This window comes from Lepisosteus oculatus, chromosome 14 (genome assembly GCF_040954835.1).
Source record: "Lepisosteus oculatus isolate fLepOcu1 chromosome 14, fLepOcu1.hap2, whole genome shotgun sequence".
In the NCBI taxonomy this organism is placed as follows: Eukaryota; Metazoa; Chordata; class Actinopteri; order Semionotiformes; family Lepisosteidae; genus Lepisosteus; species Lepisosteus oculatus.
The window spans coordinates 44,882,812-44,905,579 of record NC_090709.1 but is presented as its reverse complement, the minus strand read 5'-3'; the positions used below and the strand labels follow the sequence as shown (position 1 = coordinate 44,905,579).

At 53.5% G+C, this 22,768-nt stretch overlaps 1 long non-coding RNA gene and 8 other non-coding genes across 9 annotated transcripts; 5 read left to right on the top strand and 4 right to left on the bottom strand.

Annotated features, from left to right (window-relative positions):
* Positions 1-2,710: 2,710 nt before the first annotated feature.
* LOC138242727 (uncharacterized) lies at positions 2,711-4,718 on the bottom strand. The gene is made up of 3 exons (XR_011191683.1): positions 4,607-4,718; positions 3,397-3,444; positions 2,711-2,758 (listed from the first exon to the last, which is right to left on the bottom strand). It is a non-coding gene; the product is annotated as an uncharacterized lncRNA (long non-coding RNA).
* Positions 4,719-16,801: 12,083 nt separating this feature from the next.
* trnaf-gaa (transfer RNA phenylalanine (anticodon GAA)) lies at positions 16,802-16,874 on the top strand. Its single transcript has one exon. It is a non-coding gene; the product is annotated as a tRNA-Phe (tRNA).
* A 109-nt stretch (positions 16,875-16,983) lies between these two features.
* On the top strand, positions 16,984-17,056 carry trnav-aac (transfer RNA valine (anticodon AAC)). Its single transcript has one exon. It is a non-coding gene; the product is annotated as a tRNA-Val (tRNA).
* Positions 17,057-17,630: 574 nt separating this feature from the next.
* Positions 17,631-17,702, bottom strand: trnah-gug (transfer RNA histidin (anticodon GUG)). Its single transcript has one exon. It is a non-coding gene; the product is annotated as a tRNA-His (tRNA).
* A 694-nt stretch (positions 17,703-18,396) lies between these two features.
* On the top strand, positions 18,397-18,469 carry trnav-cac (transfer RNA valine (anticodon CAC)). The gene has a single exon. It is a non-coding gene; the product is annotated as a tRNA-Val (tRNA).
* Positions 18,470-19,869: 1,400 nt separating this feature from the next.
* On the top strand, positions 19,870-19,942 carry trnav-aac (transfer RNA valine (anticodon AAC)). Its single transcript has one exon. It is a non-coding gene; the product is annotated as a tRNA-Val (tRNA).
* Positions 19,943-20,517: 575 nt separating this feature from the next.
* On the bottom strand, positions 20,518-20,589 carry trnah-gug (transfer RNA histidin (anticodon GUG)). Its single transcript has one exon. It is a non-coding gene; the product is annotated as a tRNA-His (tRNA).
* A 694-nt stretch (positions 20,590-21,283) lies between these two features.
* trnav-cac (transfer RNA valine (anticodon CAC)) lies at positions 21,284-21,356 on the top strand. Its single transcript has one exon. It is a non-coding gene; the product is annotated as a tRNA-Val (tRNA).
* A 621-nt stretch (positions 21,357-21,977) lies between these two features.
* Positions 21,978-22,049, bottom strand: trnad-guc (transfer RNA aspartic acid (anticodon GUC)). Its single transcript has one exon. It is a non-coding gene; the product is annotated as a tRNA-Asp (tRNA).
* Positions 22,050-22,768: the final 719 nt, after the last annotated feature.

Genomic DNA, 22,768 nt, shown 5'->3' with positions numbered 1-22,768 from the left:
CCCTCTCACTGCCAGGACTGAAGCCCAGTGCAGCACGAATAATAATAATAATTAATAAGTCTGGACTCTCCCCTCAGAGCTCTTCCCAGGTCAGGGGGATCCCCTCCAGCCCCCCCAGTGTGCAGCCCCCACCTGGATGATGTTCCAGTCCGCTCAGCACACAGCAGCTCTCAGTGGGGAGGAGAGCAGAGGGATGGAGCCAGTTCAGAGAGGGGGGGGTGATTAGGAGGCCATGATGGGTCAAGACCAGGGGGGGAATCAGGCCAGGACACTGGGGTAACACCCCTACTCTTCTCCAGAGACACCCCGGGATTGTTAACGAGCACAGAGAGTTGGTTTGACGTCTCATCCGAAGGACGGCGCCTGTTTACAGTCCAGTGTCCCCCGTCACTATACTGGGGCATCAGGACCCCCACAGACCGCAGGGTGAGAGCGCCCCCTGCTGGCCCCACTCACACCTCTCCCAGCAGCAGCCTTGGGGGAGGGGGGAGGGAAAAAACCAAAAGCTAAACAGATTTTTTTAAATTTTTTTTTTATTGATCCTTAACAAAAGAATAAAAATTACAAGCTTCAGTCCAGTCCAGTCTGGTGTCTCTCAGCTCCAGTCCAGTCTGGTGTCCCTCAGCTCCAGTGCAGTCCAGACTGGGGTCCCTCAGCTTCGGTCCAGACTGGGGTCCCTCAGCTTCGGTCCAGCACAGTCTGGGGTCCCTCAGCTCCAGTCCAGTCCAGTCTGGGGCCCCTCAGCTCCAGTCCAGTCCAGTCTGGGGCCCCTCAGCTCCAGTCCAGTCCAGTCTGGTGTCCCTCAGCTCCAGTCCAGTCCAGTCTGGGGTCCCTCAGCTTCGGTCCAGCACAGACTGGGGTCCCTCAGCTTCGGTCCAGCACAGTCTGGTGTCCCTCAGCTTCGGTCCAGACTGGGGTCCCTCAGCTTCGGTCCAGCACAGTCTGGGGTCCCTCAGCCTCGGTCCAGCACAGACTGGGGTCCCTCAGCTTCGGTCCAGCACAGTCTGGTGTCCCTCAGCTTCAGTCCAGACTGGGGTCCCTCAGCTTCGGTCCAGCACAGTCTGGGGTCCCTCAGCTCCAGTCCAGTCCAGTCTGGTGTCTCTCAGCTCCGGTCCAGTCCCGTCTGGTGTCCCTCAGCTCCAGTCCAGTCCAGTCCAGTCCAGTCCAGATCTTAGCCGGCACAGAACCAGGAAAGGAACCTGGAAAGAATATTGTTATTGCAGGTGTGAGGGACACAGACACAGACGTCACCATGACATCAAACAGCAAGAGGAGACTCCTCCTTGAATCACAGACACGACCAGGCGGCGCCCCCCTGTCTGCTCACCTGCACCTCCTCTTCCTCCTCTTGTCCTTCCCGGCAGCCAGCTCCTCCTCTCCCTCGCTCTTCCTCTCCTGAGCTACGGTCGCCACCTCCATTGGCTCGTCCTGGTCTTCTGTCTCCACCGACACGCAGCTCAGGGAGTTAAGAAGGGCGCACCAGCGCTTCTGAAGCAGAGACAGGAGAGTCACGTTAAGAGTCGGACTGGACACTCCAGTACATGAACACTGCACTGAGAGAGAGAGGGGTTCATACAGACACACTGACTGGACACTCCAGGACATGAACACTGCACTGAGAGAGAGAGGGGTTCATACAGACACACTGACTGGACACTCCAGTACATGAACACTGCACTGAGAGAGAGAGAGGGGTTCATACAGACACACTGACTGGACACTCCAGGACATGAACACTGCACTGAGAGAGAGAGAGGGGTTCATACAGACACACTGACTGGACACTCCAGGACATGAACACTGCACTGAGAGAGAGAGAGAGGGGTTCATACAGACACACTGACTGGACACTCCAGTACATGAACACTGCACTGAGAGAGAGAGGGGTTCATACAGACACACTGACTGGACACTCCAGTACATGAACACTGCACTGAGAGAGAGGGGTTCACACAGACACACTGACTGACTGGACACTCCAGTACATGAACACTGCACTGAGAGAGAGAGGGGTTCATACAGACACACTGACTGGACACTCCAGTACATGAACACTGCACTGAGAGAGAGAGGGGTTCATACACACACACTGACTGGACACTCCAGTACATGAACACTGCACTGAGAGAGAGAGAGAGAGAGGGGTTCACACAGACACACTGACTGGACACTCCAGGACATGAACACTGCACTGAGAGAGAGAGGGGTTCACACAGACACACTGACTGGACACTCCAGTACATGAACACTGCACTGAGAGAGAGAGAGAGGGGTTCACACAGACACACTGACTGGACACTCCAGTACATGAACACTGCACTGAGAGAAAGAGGGGTTCATACACACACACTGACTGGACACTCCAGTACATGAACACTGCACTGAGAGAGAGAGAGGGGTTCATACAGACACACTGACTGGACACTCCAGTACATGAACACTGCACTGAGAGAGAGAGAGAGGGGTTCATACAGACACACTGACTGGACACTCCAGGACATGAACACTGCACTGAGAGAGAGAGGGGTTCATACAGACACACTGACTGGACACTCCAGGACATGAACACTGCACTGAGAGAGAGAGGGGTTCATACAGACACACTGACTGGACACTCCAGGACATGAACACTGCACTGAGAGAGAGAGAAGGGTTCATACAGACACTGGACACTGGACAGGAGTAAAGAGAGGATCAGAGCATCACCCACCTTCTTTTTCTTCTGTCTCACAGGAGGTGGTGATTGGACCTCCTCCAGCTGGAGTCCGAGGAGGGAGAGAGGGGGCAGGAGAGGGACAGCACAGGGAGAGAAAGACAGAGACAGGTGAGTCAAGTGTCCCAAGAGTACAGAGACTCTGCTGAGATCACACTCGCAGGGAGTGAGCCTGGGTGTAGCCCACTAATACCGACCCACTGGACACCACAGGACAGAGAGGAGGAGGAGGAGAGAGACACACTGCCTGGACACCACAGGACAGAGAGGAGGAGGAGGAGAGAGACACACTGCCTGGACACCACAGGACAGAGAGGAGGAGGAGAGAGACACACTGAGGACAGAGAGGAGGAGGAGAGAGACACTGACAGACAGGGCTGAAAGAGAGAGAGACAGAGAGGCAGGGACAGGCAGACAGCAGGCCGAGAGAGACACTGACAGACAGGGCTGAAAGAGAGAGAGACAGAGAGGCAGGGACAGGCAGACAGCAGGCCGAGAGAGACACTGACAGACAGGGCTGAAAGAGAGAGAGACAGAGAGGCAGGGACAGACAGACAGCAGGCCGAGAGAGAGACACTGACAGACAGGGCTGAAAGAGAGAGAGACACTGAGACCCAGGGACAGAGAAGACGGCGAAACTCCACCACAGACAGGACAGGGGGCAGGGTGGGACCAGCACTGACCTCCTTCCTCTCTCCTGCCGGAGGAGCTGTCTCCACCTCCTCTTCCTCCTGCAAGTCAAGAGACAGGCTGAGAGAGAGACGGGCTGGCGGGACATCGGCGAACAGAGCTGAAGGCAGAGAGCCGTGGAGACAGGCCCAGCTGGGACAACGCAGGACAGACAGAGAGCAGGGAGACACAGGGAGGGAGACCCAGCTGGGACAACGCAGGACAGACAGAGAGCAGGGAGACACACGGAGAGACACAGGGAGAGAAACAGGGAGAGAGGGACAAACACAGAGACTCAGACAGAAGGACAGAAAGACAGAAAGAGAGAAGTACAGACGGACAAAAAGACAGAGAAAAGGACAGATGGACTGATGGACAGAAAGAGAGAAAAGGACAGAAAGACAGATGGACTGAAGGACAGATGGACAGAGAAAAGAACAGAAAGTCAGAAGGACAGATGGACAGAGAAAAGAACAGAAAGACAGAAGGACAGTGAAAGGGACAGATGGACAGAAGGAAAGATGGACAGAGAAAAGGACAGAAGGACAGAGGGACAGATGGACAGACAGACAGATGGACGGACAGACAGATGGACAGAGAAAAGAACAGAAAGTCAGAAGGACAGATGGAAAGAGAAAAGAACAGAAAGACAGAAGGACAGTGAAAGGGACAGATGGACAGAAGGAAAGATGGACAGAGAAAAGGACAGAAGGACAGATGGATAGAAAGATAGAAGGATAGACGGACAGACGGACAGAAAGACAGATGGACAGAAGGACAGATGGACAGAGAAAAGAACAGAAAGTCAGAAAGACAGATGGACAGAGAAAAGAACAGAAAGACAGAAGGACAGTGAAAGGGACAGATGGACAGAAGGAAAGATGGACAGAGAAAAGGACAGAAGGACAGATGGATAGAAAGATAGAAGGATAGAAGGACAGACAGACAGAAAGACAGACGGACAGATGGACAGAGAAAAGAACAGAAATCAGAAGGACAGATGGACAGAGAAAAGAACAGAAAGACAGAAGGACAGTGAAAGGGACAGATGGACAGAAGGAAAGATGGACAGAGAAAAGGACAGCAGGACAGATGGACAGAAGGACAGACAGACAGACAGACGGATGGACAGACAGACAGACAGACAGACAGACAGACAGACAGACAGATGGACGGACAGACAGACGGACAGGCGGACAGACGGACAGACTCTGCCCCACTTGCCTCGTCAGACATCTCCGCCTCTCTCCTTGCCCTCCGCACCGGGGAGCCCCAGGCGGGGCCTGGCGGGGCCGGGCGGGCGATGGGGGGCAGGACGGGTGGGGGCAGGGGCAGGGGCACCGCCCCGGGCAGCAGGGGGGGCTCGAGGGGCATGGCGGCGAGGAAGGGGGGGCGGCGGGGCGGGGCGGTCAGCGGCCGGAGGGGGCCGGAGGGGGGGGCCGGGGGCGGGGGGCGGAGGGGGCTCTCGAGCGAGGACGGGGGGGACACCGAGCGGAACGAGCCGGGCGAGCCCGAGCGGGACGAGCCGGGCGACTCTGGGAGCTCCAGATGCAGCTCGGCCGCCCTCTCCAGCTTCTGGACGAGCTCGGGGAGACACGAAGACACCTCGGGATTCTGTCCAGCGGGGAGAGGGGGAGACACAACGCAGGGGGGATGAGACTACGCCTGGACAGGTGAGTGTGGACAGTGAGAGTGTGGACAGGTGAGTGTGGACAGTGTGTCCAGTGAGAGTGTGGACAGGTGAGTGTGGACAGTGTGTCCAGTGAGAGTCTGGACAGGTGAGTGTGGACAGTGTGTCCAGTGAGAGTCTGGACAGGTGAGTGTGTCCAGTGTGTCCAGTGAGAGTCTGGACAGGTGAGTGTGTACAGTGTGTCCAGTAAGAGTCTGGACAGGTGGGTGTGTCTCTACAGTGTGTCCAGTAAGAGTCTGGACAGGCGAGTGTGTCCAGTGTGTCCATTAAGAGTCTGGACAGGCGAGTGTGTCCAGTGTGTCCAGTAAGAGTGTGGACAGGTGTGTCCAACAGTAAGAAGCTGTCTTACCCTGTAACCCAGCTCAGGGGTGTTAGGGGGTGCTCTGTCTCCTCCCCAGATCTCACCTTCAGGCCTGCTGAAATGCCGGACGACTAGGAGACGCTGGAAACGAGGACACAAGACAGAGGTCAGGTCCACAGAGCTCACTCAATCACTACAGCAAGCAGAGACCTCTCGGCCATCAGGACTGTGGGGGTCAGTGTGGGGAGCTGTAGGGTATCGGGAGTTTAGGGGTCAGTGTGGAGCTGTAGGGTATCGGGAGTTTAGGGGTCAGTGTGGGGAGCTGTAGGGTATCGGGAGTTTAGGGGTCAGAGTGGGGAGCTGTAGGGTATCGGGAGTTTAGGGGTCAGTGTGGGGAGCTGTAGGGTATCGGGAGTTTAGGGGTCAGAGTGGGGAGCTGTAGGGTATCGGGAGTTTAGGGGTCAGTGTGGGGAGCTGTAGGGTATCGGGAGTTTAGGGGTCAGTGTGGGGAGCTGTAGGGTATCGGGAGTTTAGGGGTCAGTGTGGGGAGCTGTAGGGTAGATGTGGGGCACCGGGCCCACCACAGGGCGGCCGGTCCAGTCTCGCGGAAGGCGACCGGGTCAGACTTACGGAAAAGCACCGGGACTTGGGCCGGGACCTCTCCCGCTGCCAGTCCGGGTTCGGCCTGACCGGTGTGACCTGTGAAGACGCCAGACAGCCCATCTCTGAGACAGCTCTAACCACACAGCCCAGCCCAGTCGTGTCGAGACTAGGGGCCTTGGGCAGTCTCTACAGTGTGTCCAGTGAGAGTGTGGACAGGTGAGTGTGTACAGTGTGTCCAGTGAGAGTGTGGACAGGTGAGTGTGTACAGTGTGTCCAGTGAGAGTCTGGACAGATGAGTGTGTCTCTACAGTGTGTCCAGTAAGAGTCTGGACAGGTGAGTGTGTACAGTGTGTCCAGTGAGAGTCTGGACAGGTGAGTCTCTACAGTGTGTCCAGTGAGAGTCTGGACAGGTGAGTGTGTCCAGTGTGTCCAGTGAGAGTCTGGACAGGCGCGTGTGTCCAGTGTGTCCAGTAAGAGTCTGGACAGGTGAGTCTCTACAGTGTGTCCAGTGAGAGTCTGGACAGGTGAGTGTGTCCAGTGTGTCCAGTGAGAGTCTGGACAGGTGAGTGTGTCCAGTGAGAGTCTGGACAGGTGAGTGTGTACAGTGTGTCCAGTGTGTCCAGTGAGAGTCTGGACAGGTGAGTGTGTCCAGTGTGTCCAGTGAGAGTCTGGACAGGTGAGTGTGTACAGTGTGTCCAGTAAGAGTCTGGACAGGCGAGTGTGTCCAGTGTGTCCAGTGAGAGTCTGGACAGGTGAGTGTGTACAGTGTGTCCAGTGAGAGTCATGACAGGTGAGTGTGTACAGTGTGTCCAGTGAAAGTCTGGACAGGTGAGTCTCTACAGTGTGTCCAGGAAGAGTCTGGACAGGTGAGTGTGTCCAGTGTGTCCAGGAAGAGTCTGGGACGTCCAGAGGCAATCTGTACTCTCAGAAGGCCATAATGGACCCGCGACCCTGTCTCTTGAGCCGAGGCGCGTCCTCAGTCAAGATCACCACTGGAAGTGTCTCTCCTCGTCTGGAGGTGTTACCGTGAGACCTGGTCTGTCAAGCGCTTTGCGCTGCTATGTGTGTGAAAGGTGCTCTATCAGTGAAGTTTATTATTATTATTATTATAATACAGCGAGCGCTGCTGGGGGCGGAGAGGCCAGTCGGAGGAGGGCTGGACACTGGACGCTGGACGGCGGGCGGGAGGGGAGGACTTACGACGCCTCGCCGGGCCCGGGTCCTGCTGCGACCGCGCACGGCCGTGCGGCATCTCTGTCGGTCCATCGTCCTGCCGAGACAAGCAGAGTCACAGAGGGGAGGGGAGGGGGCGGAGCCACACCGCTGGGCGGCTTGTTCCCCACCCCCGCCCCCCTCTGTGTACAGAAGAGCCCCCTGTCCTGACTGGAGGAGCTCACCCAGCTGTGTCTGGAGAGAAGCCAGGGTATCGGCTTCAACCACACGGACTGGGCGGCCTGTTCCCCACCCCCACCACCCTCTGTGTAGAGGTGCAGCTCCTCTCAATATCTTTTTACAGCACGATCACACCCATAAGAGTGGAGTAACGGTAAAAAAAAAACAACTTATTTCTCCACTTATTTTGTTATTTCTTGCCAGCGGCGCTTTTGACTGACTTACCGATTTCACGGGGATACTGAAGAGCGATTCTGTTTATTAAGCGCTATATAGTTCTTTCCTCCTCCTCTCTCTTCACTCCTCTGAGCTCACGGGGCTCCGGCGCCGCCCCCCGCTAGAATCCGCCGCTCTGTGACGTCAGGCGGCTCATTGTGACGCCCCCGTGACGTCAGCCCCCGACGCGCTCACGGCTCGGCCGCGAAACAAAAATGGCCGCCATTTTTCGGGGTTGTTTTTTTTGGGGGGGCGGACATTTTATTTTTCCAACTCTCGGCGGCCAGCCGGGTGTCCCTGTACGACCCCGGTAGTCGCCACCTCGGACAGGCAGGGGAAACGGGTCCAGCTGTTTCCGGCCCAAGGGTGACAAAAGCTGCACTTGAATTTAAAGACAAAATCACGTCGAGGGCGCATTCAGCACCCCCACGTCCAACACGGGTTTCCGTGGGGTGGGGTTCAGTGAAAGTAGCACCCCCCCCGACCCCCAAGTCAAAGAAAGACCAACCTCCACCCCCCTCTAGCGCCCAAGGGCGGAAATTTCGGGCCACGCCACTTCCAAAAAACACGGGTCCCCCCTGTCCTGCGGGGAAAAGAAACGCCATTTTCTTTTCCGAGCGCTGCGTGGGACCTCACGACCCCCCCCCCCCCAAAAAAAAAACGGGCTTCGCAGACGAGGAAACCCAGGCACGTCGACCTCTCTACAACACCACCCGGCCGTTTCTGTTTCAAACCGTGGGAAAAAAAATAAATAAAATTTCGCCCCTCACCGACCGCCGCGCAAAAAAACACAACTTCACGCTACAGAAACGGCCTGTGTGTGTGTGGGGGGGCACGGGAAAAAAATAAAACCTGCGTGTTTTCGGCAGAGTAAGCTCAGCGGGGAAACTCCCTGAATCTCGGGGTTGCTTCTTGAACCCCGAAAACGACCTTTTTTCTCTCTCTCGTTTTCTTGTTGTCTGGGACGTTCACGAACTCCGCTGCGTCGGTGCGATTCCCAGCGAGACTTGAACATAACCCCCCCCGTGGGGCCACAGCTCCCCCGTGTGGCCGAGAGGACCACCACCCGCAGGGCTGAGCTTTTACTGCCGTGTCCCGCTTTCACTCTGGCGATGAAGGAGGGAATCAAGGAGGAGAATTAATATTGTGATCCACCAGTCCATCACAGGACACACACACACCCTGGACAGGACAGCAGTCCATCACAGGACACACACACACTCACACACCCTGGACAGGACAGCAGTCCATCACAGGACACACACACCCTCACACACCCTGGACAGGACACCAGTCCATCACAGGACACACACACACTCACACACCCTGGACAGGACACCAGTCCATCATAGGATGTTCAGTGCCTCTCTCTAATAAAGTAGAAACGCGACATTAGACTCCGTTCGAAACGGGAGAAATCACCAGGACACGATACACCTTGCTCCGGACGATGGGAGAAGACCTGTACCTTCACGAGTCCGGGTTGTGAAAACTTCTTCTGGCAGTTCAAAACGTTTCGAAGAGACTACAGCGCTACCCTGTGTTCCATTTCTATCGTGTATTATTATACAGTCATAAGTATCTGTACTGATCACAGAGTCCCCCTCTCACAGCCAGGACAGGAGCCCAGTGCAGGACGAATAATAATAATAATTAATAAGTCTGGACCCTCCCCTCAGAGCTCTTCCCAGGTCAGGGGGATCCCCTCCAGACCCCCCAGTGTGCAGCCCCCCCTGGATGATGCTCCAGTCCGCTCAGCACACAGCAGCTCTCAGTGGGGAGGAGAGCAGAGGGATGGAGCCAGTTCAGAGAGGGGGGGGTGATTAGGAGGCCATGATGGGTCAAGACCAGGGGGGGAATCAGGCCAGGACACTGGGGTAACACCCCTACTCTTCTCCAGAGACACCCCGGGATTGTTAATGACCACAGAGAGTCAGGACCTTGGTTTGACCTCCCATCCGAAGGACGGCGCCTGTTTACAGTCCAGTGTCCCCCGTCACTATACTGGGGCATCAGGACTCACACAGACCACAGGGTGAGAGCGCCCCCTGCTGGCCCCACTCACACCTCTCCCAGCAGCAGCCTTGGGGGGGGGGGGGAGGGAAAAAACCAAAAGCTAAATAGATTTAAAAAAAAAAAATTTATTGATGCTTAACAAAAGAACAAAAATTACAAGCTTCAGTCCAGACTGGGGTCTGGGGTCCCTCAGCTTCAGTCCAGTCCAGTTTGGGGCCCCTCAGCTTCAGTCCAGTCCAGTCTGGGGCCCCTCAGCTCCAGTGCAGCCCAGACTGGGGTCCCTCAGCTTCGGTCCAGCACAGACTGGGTTCCCTCAGCTTCGGTCCAGCACAGTCTGGTGTCTCTCAGCTTCAGTCCAGACTGGGGTCCCTCAGCTTAGGTCCAGCACAGTCTGGGGTCCCTCAGCTCCAGTCCAGTCCAGTCTGGTGTCTCTCAGCTCCGGTGCAGTCCAGTCTGGTGTCTCTCAGCTCCGGTCCAGTCCAGTCTGGTGTCCCTAGGCTCCAGTCCAGTCCAGTCTGGTGTCCCTCAGCTCCTGTCCAGTTCAGTCTGGGGCCCCTCAGCTTCAGTGCAGTCCAGTCTGGCGTCCCTCAGCTCCACTCCAGTCCAGTCCAGTCCAGTCCAGTCCAGATCTTAGCTGGCACAGAACCAGGAAAGGAACCTGGAAAGAATATTGTTATTGCAGGTGTGAGGGACACAGACACAGACGTCACCATGACATCAAACAGCAAGAGGAGACTCCTCCTTGAATCACAGACATGACCGGGCGGCGCCCCCCTGTCTGCTCACCTGCACCTCCTCTTCCTCTACTTGTCCTTCCCGGCATCCTGCTCCTCCTCTCCCTCGCTCTTCCTCTCCTGACCCACGGTCTCCGCCGCCTCCATCAGCTCGTCCTGATCATCTGTCTCCACCGACACGCAGCTCAGGGACTTTAAAAAGACGCACCAGTGCTTCTGAAGCAGAGACAGGAGAGTCACATTAAGAGTCGGACTGGACACTCCAGGACATGAACACTGCACTGAGAGAGAGAGAGGGGTTCATACAGACACATGACTGGACACTCCAGTACATGAACACTGCACTGAGAGAGAGAGGGGTTCATACAGACACACTGACTGGACACTCCAGTACATGAACACTGCACTGAGAGAGAGAGAGGGGTTCATACAGACACACTGACTGGATACTGACTGGACACTGGACAGATGTAAAGAGAGGATCAGAGCATTACCCACCTTATTTTTCTTCTGTCTCACAGGAGGTGGTGATTGGACCTCCTCCAGCTGGAGTCTGAGGAGGGAGAGAGGGGGCAGGAGAGGGACAGCACAGGGAGAGAAAGAGAGAGACAGGTGAGTCAAGTGTCCCAAGAGTACAGAGACTCTGCTGAGATCACACTCGCAGTGAGTGACACCGACACTAACCAGCCTCAGGACAGCACTGCTAGAGCACCACAACCCAGACTCAACCACATCACAGCACAGATCAAACAGCAATATCTCACACACTGGGACACACACACACAAACACAACATAAACTGGAATGCTACAGAACCTTAAACAGACAATACACACTAGCTGAATATTTGACCAAAATAAAAAATAACAAACAGAAACAGACCCTGACGAAGTACAGGCTCAGTGACCACAACCTGGCCATAGAAACTGGGCGACACAGGCAGACCTGGCTGCCCAGAGAGGACAGGCTGTGCTCCCACTGCCAGCGGGGAGAAATAGAGACAGAGGTGCACTTCCTACTGCACTGTGACAGATACTCTGGGATTAGAGAAACATTCTTCCCGAAATTCAGAAATCTAATCCCAGAGTTCCCACACCTGCCAGAATCACAACGGGTCCCAATCCTACTGGGAGAGGGAGGAGTGAACTCAGTTGATCTGGCAGCCCAGTATGTGATCTCCTGTCACAGCCTGAGGAACAGTGAGTCTGTCTCCCAATAATGCTCCAGCCGCCTACAGTATATGTCAATATTTTATAATATGTCTTTGTTGTAAATGTCTGTAACGTGTCTGCTTTACGCAGAGAGTGGCGGGGGTTGGATGTCAAGGCCTGACGATACCGTATTACGCAGAGAGTGGAGGGGTGGGATGTCAGGGCCATACGACACTTCTTTATTCAGAGAGTGGAGGGGGTGGGATGTCAGGGCTAGATGACACTGCTTTACACAGAGAGTGGAGAGGTGGGTGTCAAGGCTATACGACAGTGCTTTCCGCAGAGAGTGGTGGGGGTGTGATGTCAGGGCCATACAACAGTGCTTTACACAGAGAGTGGTGGGGGTGGGATGTCAGGGCCATATGACACTGCTTTACACAGAGAGTGGCGGGGCTAGGATGTCAGGGCCATATGACACTGCTTTACACAGAGAGTGGTGGGGGTGGGATGTCAGAGCTTGACGACACTGCTTTATGCAGAGAGTGGAGGGGTGGGATGTCAGGGCTATACGACAGTGCTTTCGACAGAGAGTGGTGGGGGTGTGATGTCAGGGCCATATGACACTTCTTTACGCAGGGAGTGGCAGGGGTGGGATGTCAGGGCCTGACGATACTACTTTACACAGTTAGTGGTGGGGGTGGGATTTCAGGGCCATACGACACTTCTTTACGCAGAGAATGGCAGGGCTTGACGACACTGCTTTATGCAAAAAATGGAGGGGTGGGTGTCAGGGCTATATGACAGTGCTTTCCGCAGAGAGTGGTGGCGGTGTGATGTCAGGGCCATACAGCAGTGCTTTACACAGAGAGTGGTGGGGGTGGGATGTCAGGGCCATATGACACTGCTTTACACAGAGAGTGGCGGGGGTGGGATATCAGGGCCTGACAACACAGCTTAACGCAGAGTGTGGAGGGGTGGGTGTCAGGGTTATACGGCAGTGCTTTACGCAGAGAGTGGTGGGGGAGGGATGTCAGGGCTTGACAACACTGCTTTATGCAGAGAGTGGAGGGGAGGGTTTCAGGGCCATAAGACACTGCTTTATGCAGAGAGTGGAGGGATTGGTGTCAGGGCCATATGACACTACTTTACACAGAGAGTGGCGGGAGTGGGATGTCAGGCCCTGACGATACTACTTTACGTAGACAGTGGCGGGGGTGGGATGTCAGGGCCTGACGATACTTATTTACGCAGAGAGTGGCAGGGGTGGGATGTCAGGGCCTGAAGATACTGCTTTTCGCAGAGAGCGGAGGAGGTGGGATACAACCTCTCAGTGGGGCCAGCAGGGGGCACTCACCCTGCGCTCTGTGTGGGTCTTAATGCCCCAGTGTAGTGACGGGGGACACGATCTGGCCCACCAGCGACGAGCAGGTTACCAGATCTAGACAAAGGGGGCAACTCTTAGTCGTATGAGCTTAGTCACACATCGCAGCGATTAAAAAAACAAAACAAACATATTATGTCTGTTACTAACGACTTTTTTTTCCTACATTGAAAGTCTCTTTCCCGGGTGATTTTCTAGCGCGACTGGGGCTCTTCATTTCTCCTCGGTGTCTCATCGCGGGCGGATTTGAAACAGACCACAGAAGATGGTCACACACTATATTATTATTGAGAGTCTGGCTCACTGTTCCCCAGGCTGGGACAGGAGATCCCACACTGTATTATTATTATTGAGAGACAGGCTTACTCTCTGTTCCTCAAGCTCAGACAGGACATCACATACTGTATTATTATTGATTGACAGGCTCACTGTTCCTCAGGCTGGGACAGGAGATCACACACTGTATTATTATTATTTAGAGACAGGCTCACTGTCTGTTCCTCAGAGTTGGACAGGAGATCCCACACTGAATTATTATTTTAGAGAGACAGGCTCACTGTATGTTCCCCAGGCTGGGTCAGGAGCTCACACAGTATTATTATAATTATTGAGAGACAGTCTCACTGTCTGTTCCTCAGTCTGGGACAGGAGATCACACACTGTATTATTATTATTGAGAGACAGGCTCACTGTCTGTTCCCCAGGCTGGGACAGGAGATAACACTGTATTATTATTGAGAGACAAACTCACTGTCTGTTCCTCAGGCTGGGACAGTAGATCACACTGTATTATTATTATTGAGAGTCTGGCTCACTGTTCCCCAGGCTGGGACAAGAGATCCCACACTGTATTATTATTATTTAGAGACAGACTCACTGTCTTTTCCTCGGTCTGGGACAGATGGTCACACACTGTAAAATTATTGAGACAGGCTCACTGTCTGTTCCTCAATCTGGGACAGTAGATCACATTGTATTATTATTATTAATATTATTGAGAGTCTGGCACACTGTTCCCCAGGCTGGGACAGGAGATCCCACACTGTATTATTATTATTTTGAGACAGGCTCACTGTTTGTTCCTCAGGCTGGGACAGGAGATCACACACTGTATTATTTTTATTGAGAGAGAGGCTCACTGTCTGTTCATCAGACTGGGACAGGAGATCCCACACTGAATTATTATTATTGAGAGACAGGCTTACTCTCTGTTCCTCAGGCGAAGACAGGACATCACATACTGTATTATTATTGATTGACAGGCTCATTGTTCCTCAGGCTGGGACAGGAGATCAGACACTGTATTATTATTATAGTGAGACAGGCTCACTGTATATTCCCCAGGCTGGGACAGGAGGTCATACATTATATTATTATTATAGAGAGACAGGCTCACTGTATGTTCCACAAGCTGAGACAGGAATTCACACTGTATTATTATTATTGAGAGACAGGCTCACTGTCTGTTCCTCAGGCTGGGACAGAGGATCACACACTGTATTATTATTGAGAGACAGGCTCACTGTCTGTTTCTCAGGCTGGGACAGAGGATCACACACTGTATTATTATTGAGAGACAGGCTCACTCTCTGTTCCTCAGGCTGGGACAGGAGATCACACATTGGCTTGTTATTGAGAGGCAGGCTCACTGTCTGTTCCTCAGGCTGGGACAGGAGATCACACGCTGTATTATTATTATTGAGAGACAGGCTCACTGTCTGTTTCTCAGGCTGGGACAGGAGATCACACACTGTATTACTATTATTGACAGATAGGCTCACTGTGTCTTCACTTGGGCTTGAACAGGAGATCACACACTGGATTATTATTATTGAGAGAGGCTCACAGTCTGTTCCTCAGGCTGAGACAGGAAATCACACACTATTATTATTACTGAGAGACAGGCTCACAGTCTGTTCCTCAGGCTGGGACAGGAGATCACACACTCTATTATTATTATTGAGAGACAGGCTCACAGTCTGTTCCTCAGGCTGGGACAGTAAATCACACACTCTATTATTATTATTGAGAGACAGGCTCACTGTCTGTTCCTCAGGCTAGGGTAGGATATCACACACTGTATTATTAGTATTGAGAGAAAGCCTCAGTGTTCCCCAGGCCGGGAAAGGAGATAACACATTGTATTTTTATTATTGAGAGACAGGCTCACTGTTCCTCAGGCTGGGACAGGAGATCCCACACTGTATTATTATTATTGAGAGACAGGCTCACTGTCTGTTCCTCAGGCTGGGACAGGAGATCACAAACTGTATTATTATTATAGAGAGACCTGCTCTTTCCTGACTGTTCCTTAGGCTGGGACAGCAGATCATAATCTGCTTTATTATTATTGAGAGACTGGCTCACTCCTGTCTGTTCCTCAGGCCGGGACAGGAGATCACACACTGTATTATTATTATTGAGAGACGGGCTCACTGTCTGTTCCTCTGACTGGGGCAGGAAATGACACACTGTATAATTAGTATTGAGAGACAGGCTCAGTGTTCCCCAGGCTGAGACAGGAGATCACACACTGTATTATTATTATTGAGTATCTGGTTCACTGTTCCCCAGGCTGGGACAGGAAATCACACACTGTATTATTATTATTGAGAGACAGGCTCACTGTCTGTTCCTCAGGCTGGGGCAGGATATCACACACTGTATTATTAGTATTGAGATACAGACTCACTGTCTGTTCCTCCTGCTGGGACTGGAGAACACACACTGTTCTATTATAACTGAGGGACATGCTCACTGTTTGTCCTTCAGACTGGGACAGGACATTCCATACTAGGTTATCATTATTGAGAGACAGGCTCGCTGTCTGTTCCTCAGGCTAGTACAGGAGATCACGCACTGTATTATTATTATTTAGATACAGGCTCACTGTGTGTTCCTCTGGCTGGGACAGTAGATCACACTGTATTATAATTATTGAGAGGCTGACTCACTGTTTCCCAAGCTGGGACAGGGGATCACACACTGTATTATTATTGAGAGACAGGCTCACTGTCTGTTCCTCTGGCTGGGGCAGGGAATCACACACTGTATTATTATTATTGAGAGACAGGCTCACTGTCTGTTCCTCAGGCTGGGACAGGAGATCACACACTGTATTATTATTGAGAGACAGGCTCACTGTCTGTTCCTCTGGCTGGGGCAGGGAATCACACACTGTATTATTAGCATTATTAAGAGACAGGCTCGCTGTCTGCTCCTCAGGCTGGGACAGGATATCACACACTGTTGTAGTGTTCTCTCACGAGGCACCAGTTCTGTAGGGGTTTGGGCATTTACTGGGACAATTATTTTTGTGGCAGTAAATCACAAAATTGATTATTTTAATGGTTTAGAATCCAACCATGCGACATAACTCCAACAATGCACACACAGGTACTAATACACGAGGATACATTTGTTAATATATAGAATATGCATGCAAACCTAACAGATCTTATCGTAAGGCTTAACAGAATACAAAAGATATAAATTCATTCAGTTACAAAGAGTTACACATATCAAGAGGACATAAGTATATCATTCATTTAGACCGTTTCGTAATTGAACTTGTTTACAACGTCTACATGAGATACTCAAAACAAGAACATAACCCTTAGGAATTAAATTGATATCAGCTGGTTGGGAGCAGTAATGCAATAAGGTTCAATACTCACTGCCAGTGGGTCCCATTTCTCACCGTTTCCGTAGTGCAGCGGTTATCACGTTTGCCTCACACGCGAAAAATCCCCGGTTCGAAACCGGACGGGAACAGCCTCTTTCTGTACGCTCCTGTACTTCACAGAGGTCTTGAGCGACCGGTCACATGTTCCTTTCCTTCTGAGTGACGTTCCTGCAACACTCTCCCGCTCCTCTTGGTGCGCTCATGCCGCAACACAGGAAGGCTGGAGCAGGTGGCTGTGGGCTTTGCGCACTGCCGAAATAGCTCAGCTGGGAGAGCGTTAGACTGAAGCTCTGAAGGTCCCTGGTTTGATCCCAGGTTTCGGCATTTTGTTTCATCGCGCCCTTTGTTCCTCTCTCCAGCGCCCCCTGCCTACAGTGACGCGTCCCTTTCTCAGCCCGAAACGCAAGCGAGACACCAGCAGCGGTCCCTACAGGTTTCCGTAGTGTAGAGGCTATCACGTTCACCTAACACGCGAAAGGTCCCCGGTTCGAGACCGGGCGGAAACAGCCTCGTTTTGCACGCTCCTGTACTTCACAGAGGTCTTGAGCGACCGGTCATTTGTTCCCAATGTATTTCCGGTGCCTTCGTGCACTCTTGTACCAAACGCACGTTCCTTCTGTACGCGGAGCCGATCATTTGCAATTGGGCTGTGCCGACAGACCAGGTCGAGCTCTGTCGGCTCAAAAGCAGCGCAGGACCTGCAAGAACAACAGAAAGATTAGCATCCAGCGGGGGCCTCTTAGTGAGCCCAAGAGCTCATCAAGAATCGGCTCCAGCAACAGGGCTGGGCGCATTGTTCCATTCTCCGCCCACTCTCGGTGTAAACAAGTCCCTCCTGGTCTCTGCTTGAAATGCACTTTCCTGCGTTTGCTTTGGTGTAACTGGCTTCCCCTGCATGGGCGAATGTGAAGAAGATCCTTAGTAAGTCATTGAAGAAAACCGAGAAGAGGTCGGAGTGGCCTCTGTCGTTCATCAACGATCCAGTCAGGCAGTACTCCTCTGTAAAGCGCCGTTCGTTCACGTCGATTGGCTTTTTTTTGCCTTCATTCGTGCGAGTAGTAAAAGCAGACGCCCCTATTCTGCCGTGACCCGGATTCGAACCGGGGTTGTTGCGGCCACAACGCAAAGTACTGACCACTATACGATCACAGCGAGTTACCGAGACACACGCGGCAGGGCGGAAAGGGCTGTGCTCTCTTCGTGTGACATAATTCGGAAAAGTCCTGACGTTGCATTTCAACTGAGCCCCAGTATACATCGACCCTTCGACACTCTGAGTGACAACTCTCTTGCGTGTTTTCTCATATTTATGTAGTTTGCTTGCTTGATGCCGTGAACAGCATGGTTGTTCGCTGCCATATAGTCTAGCGGTTAGGGTTCCTGGTTTTCACCCAGGCGGTTCGACTCGGTTTTGCCTCCTGCTTTCCAAAAGATCAGCACCGTGTACGAAAGAGCCGCATTAAAACTACTCGAACGTGCAAAACGTGCGAGAAGAGGGGGCGCTTGTTTCCAACCGAAACTTCTCGCGTGTGAGACGAGCTGATCATCGCTGTGGGAGGGTTACTCTGGTAGACAGGGCTGACCTTCGGCAATAGGACTTATAGTCTCCAAGATGATATTTGCACTTTCTGGAGAGGCGATTTTCTCCACTTCAGTAGCCCGATTTCGTCGATTGCGTGGAGAGGGCTGTAGAATGTGGCGCCGCCTTTCCTGCTCCGTCCATGACAGGCGTGCTGGTCTCTGGAGAGAGAGCACGGTCCATCAGCGCACTCCAATAAAGGCACTGGAAGCAGCTGAATCGCATTGGCGAAGCTCAGCCCTGGGCCGCTGGGCACGTCTTAACACCGTTTCCGTAGTATAGTGGTTATCACGTTCGCCTCACACGCGAAAGGTCCCCGGTTCGAAACCGGGCGGAAACAGACATCTTTTGTCGCCAGGCACAAAAGGGGATTGGGGATTCGCCTAGCGCTGTGATCAAACAGACCCACTCACCTCTTAGTGTTGCGGGATCTGCACAGTGCATGTCACAGCGCATCCTGCTTTCACTTCAATGCGCGTCCTGATGTACCCCAGTCTCCCGCGTGACAGGTGGGGACAGGTGACAGGTCCTATACTAACGAGGAAGACATCGCTCTCTCCGACCCCCGGCATCGTGTCCCGACCCACCGTGCTGGAAGCCGACGCGTGCTGTGATTCCTTTACGGAGCAGAAATGACAACCGAGGAGCCGAGAGATCATTTCAGCATTTCGCGTCTGAACGGAAAACACAAACGACCAACTCGGAATGACTTGCCTTTGACGCTTTTCAAAGCGTTCTTTGTGCACGACGACTGCGCCGCCTAGCAGATACAAATGGGTTGTACAACTTTGAACTAGCAAATGGAAGAGGACTAAGCCCCCTCTCTTTTAGCCCAGGTTCGATCTGTCTCCCAGAATCACCAGGGCGCACACACACACACACACCCGTGCCGTTGAAGTGCTCTGCTTCATTTCTAAGGGCAACTCAACATTCACTTCTACCCCGAGTGCAGAAAAGACAGCATCCACAGCAACAACAGCTCAGGTCTCTGCACAGGAGCTAAGCTGCCCTCATCTCCTCTGCTTTGCGGCTCCTGCGGAGTGGAGTCCTGCCTGGAGCCGTGTTTGCAGGCGGCGGCTCCCCGCGCCCTGTCTGTGCGTCGTGTCCAAGAGCTCCTGGGAGGAAGAGAGAGCCCTCCCACTCGGGGGCTTTTCCACGGTCTGTGTGAGGAGGGGCGGGTGTGTCCAGTAGCTTATCGAGCGGAAGCCTGGGGCGGCGGAGAGCTGTGATCGTGCAGACCTTGAGGTGTCATCTCTTTGTCTGCTTTCCCGCCCCCCCTCCGCCCAAGCTCTGCTCCAAAGTAGCCCGGCAACCCCTCACACCTGCACGTGTCACAACCTAAGGTGCGGTCATGAGACACCCATGGGGTGTCGTTCTGTTCTTGCTAATTGTTTCCTGCCCGTCGCAGGCAGGATTCCATGCGAGGAAGATGCGCTGGACAGAGCTCAGAGGGCGCAGCTGGGTGGCTTTCCTTCTGAGTGACGTTCCTGCAACACTCTCCCGCTACTCTTGGTGCGCTCATGCCACAACACAGCAAGGCTGGAGCAGGTGGCTGTGGGCTTTGCGCACCGCCGAAATAGCTCAGTTGGGAGAGCGTTAGACTGAAGATCTAAAGATCCCGGGTTTCGGTATTTTGTTTCATCGCGCCCTTTGTTCCTCTCTCCAGCGCCCCCTGCCTAAAGTGACGCGTCCCTTTCTCAGCCCGAAACGCAAGCGAGACACCAGCAACGGTCCCTTCAGGTTTCCGTAGTGTAGCGGCTATCACGTTCGCCTAACAAGCGAAAGGTCCCCGGTTCGAGACCGGTCGGAAACAGCCTCGTTTTGCACGCTCCTGTACTTCACAGAGGTCTTGAGCGACCGGTCATTTGTTCCCAATGTATTTCCGGTGCCTTCGTGCACTCTTGTACCAAACGCACGTTCCTTCTGTACGCGGAGCCGATCATTTGCAATTGGGCTGTGCCGACAGACCAGGACGAGCTCTGTCGGCTCAAAAGCAGCGCAGGACCTGCAAGAACAACAGAAAGATTAGGATCCAGCGGGGGCCTCTTAGTGAGCCCAAGAGCTCATCAAGAATCGGCTCCAGCAACAGGGCTGGGCGCATTGTTCCATTCTCCGCCCACTCTCGGTGTAAACAAGTCCCTCCTGGTCTCTGCTTGAAATGCACTTTCCTGCGTTTGCTTTGGTGTAACTGGCTTCCCCTGCATGGGCGAATGTGAAGAAGATCCTTAGTAAGTCATTAAAGAAAACCGAGAAGAGGTCGGAGTGGCCTCTGTCGTTCATCAACGATCCAGTCAGGCAGTACTCCTCTGTAAAGCGCCGTTCGTTCACATCGATTGGCTTTTTTTTTGCCTTCATTCGTGCGAGTAGTAAAAGCAGACGCCCCTATTCTGCCGTGACCCGGATTCGAACCGGGGTTGTTGCGGCCACAACGCAAAGTACTGACCACTATACGATCACAGCGAGTTACCGAGACACACGCGGCAGGGCGGAAAGGGCTGTGCTCTCTTCGTGTGACATAATTCGGAAAAGTCCTGACGTTGCATTTCAACTGATCCCCAGTATACATCGACCCTTCGACACTCTGAGTGACAACTCTCTTGCGTGTTTTCTCATATTTATGTAGTTTGCTTGCATGATGCCGGGAACAGCATGGTTGTTCGCTGCCATATAGTCTAGCGGTTAGGGTTCCTGGTTTTCACCCAGGCGGTTCGACTCGGTTTTGCCTCCTGCTTTCCAAAAGATCAGCACCGTGTATGAAAGAGCCGCATTAAAACTACTCGAACGTGCAAAACGTGCGAGAAGAGGGGGCGCTTGTTTCCAACCGAAACTTCTCGCGTGTGAGACGAGCTGATCATCGCTGTGGGAGGGTTACTCTGGTAGACAGGGCTGACCTTCGGCAATAGGATTTATAGTCTCCAAGATGATATTTGCACTTTCTGGAGAGGCGATTTTCTCCACTTCAGTAGCCCGATTTCGTCGATTGCGTGGAGAGGGCTGTAGAATGTGGCGCCGCCTTTCCTGCTCCGTCCATGACAGGCGTGCTGGTCTCTGGAGAGAGAGCACGGTCCATCAGCGCACTCCAATAAAGGCACTGGAAGCAGCTGAATCGCATTGGCGAAGCTCAGCGCTGGGCCGCTGGGCACGTCTTACCACCGTTTCCGTAGTGTAGTGGTTATCACGTTCGCCTCACACGCGAAAGGTCCCCGGTTTGAAACCGGGCGGAAACAGACATCTTTTATCGCCAGGCACAAAAGGGGATTGGGGATTCGCCTAGCGCTGTGATCGAACAGACCCACTGGACCCACCTCTTAGTGTGGCGGGATCTGCACAGTGCATGTCACAGCGCATCCTGCTTTCACTTCAAGGCGCGTCCTGATGTACCCCAGTCTCCCGCGTGACAGGTGGGGACAGGTGACAGGTCCTATACTAACGAGGAAGACATCGCTCTCTCCGACCCCCGGCATCGTGTCCCGACCCACCGTGCTGGAAGCCGACGCGTGCTGTGATCCCTTTACGGAGCAGAAATGACAACCGAGGAGCCGAGAGATCATTTCAGCATTTCGCGTCTGAACGGAAAACACAAACGACCAACTCGGAATGACTTGCCTTTGACGCTTCTCAAAGCGTTCTTTGTGCATCGAACAGACCCACTCACCTCTTAGTGTGGCGGGATCTGCACAGTGCATGTCGCAGAGCTTCCTGCTTTCACTTCAATGTGCTTCCTGATGTCGAGTCGACTGCCGTGCGGAGGCTCTGAAAGCGAGAGCAATGAAAAGGTGCACGACGCTGTGAAAGAAAACAGAGAAGTGAAAGGCAGTCATTTCTCTAAGGAGGTGAAAGAAAAGCTACTCCCCGTCGGGGAATCGAACCCCGGTCTCCCGCGTGACAGGCGGGGATACTTGCCACTATACTAACGAGGAAGACATCGCTCTCTCCAACCCCCGGCATCGTGTCCCGACCCAGCGTGCTGGAAGGCGACGCGTGCTGTGATCCCTTTACGGAGCAGAAATGACAACCGAGGAGCCGAGAGATCATGTCAGCATTTCGCGTCTGAACGGAAAACACAAACGACCAACTCGGAATGACTTGCCTTTGACGCTTTTCAAAGTGTTCTTTGTGCACGACGACTGCGCCGCCTAGCAGATACAAAGGGGTTGTACAACTTTAAACTAGCAAATGGAAGAGGGCTAAGCCCCCTCTCTTTTAGCCCAGGTTCGATCTGTCTCCCAGAATCACCAGGGCGCACACACACACACACCCGTGCCGTTGAAGTGCTCTGCTTCATTTCTAAGGGCAACTCAACATTCACTCCTACCCCGAGTGCAGAAAAGACAGCATCCACAGCAACAACAGCTCAGGTCTCTGCACAGGAGCTAAGCTGCCCTCATCTCCTCTGCTCTGCGGCTCCTGCGGAGTGGAGTCCTGCCTGGAGCCGTGTTTGCAGGCGGCGGCTCCCCGCGCCCTGTCTGTGCGTCGTGTCCAAGAGCTCCTGGGAGGAAGAGCGAGCCCTCCCACTCGGGGGCTTTTCCACGGTCTGTGTGAGGAGGGGCGGGTGTGTCCAGTAGCTTATCGAGCGGAAGCCTGGGGCGGCGGAGAGCTGTGATCGTGCAGACCTTGAGGTGTCACCTCTTTGTCTGCT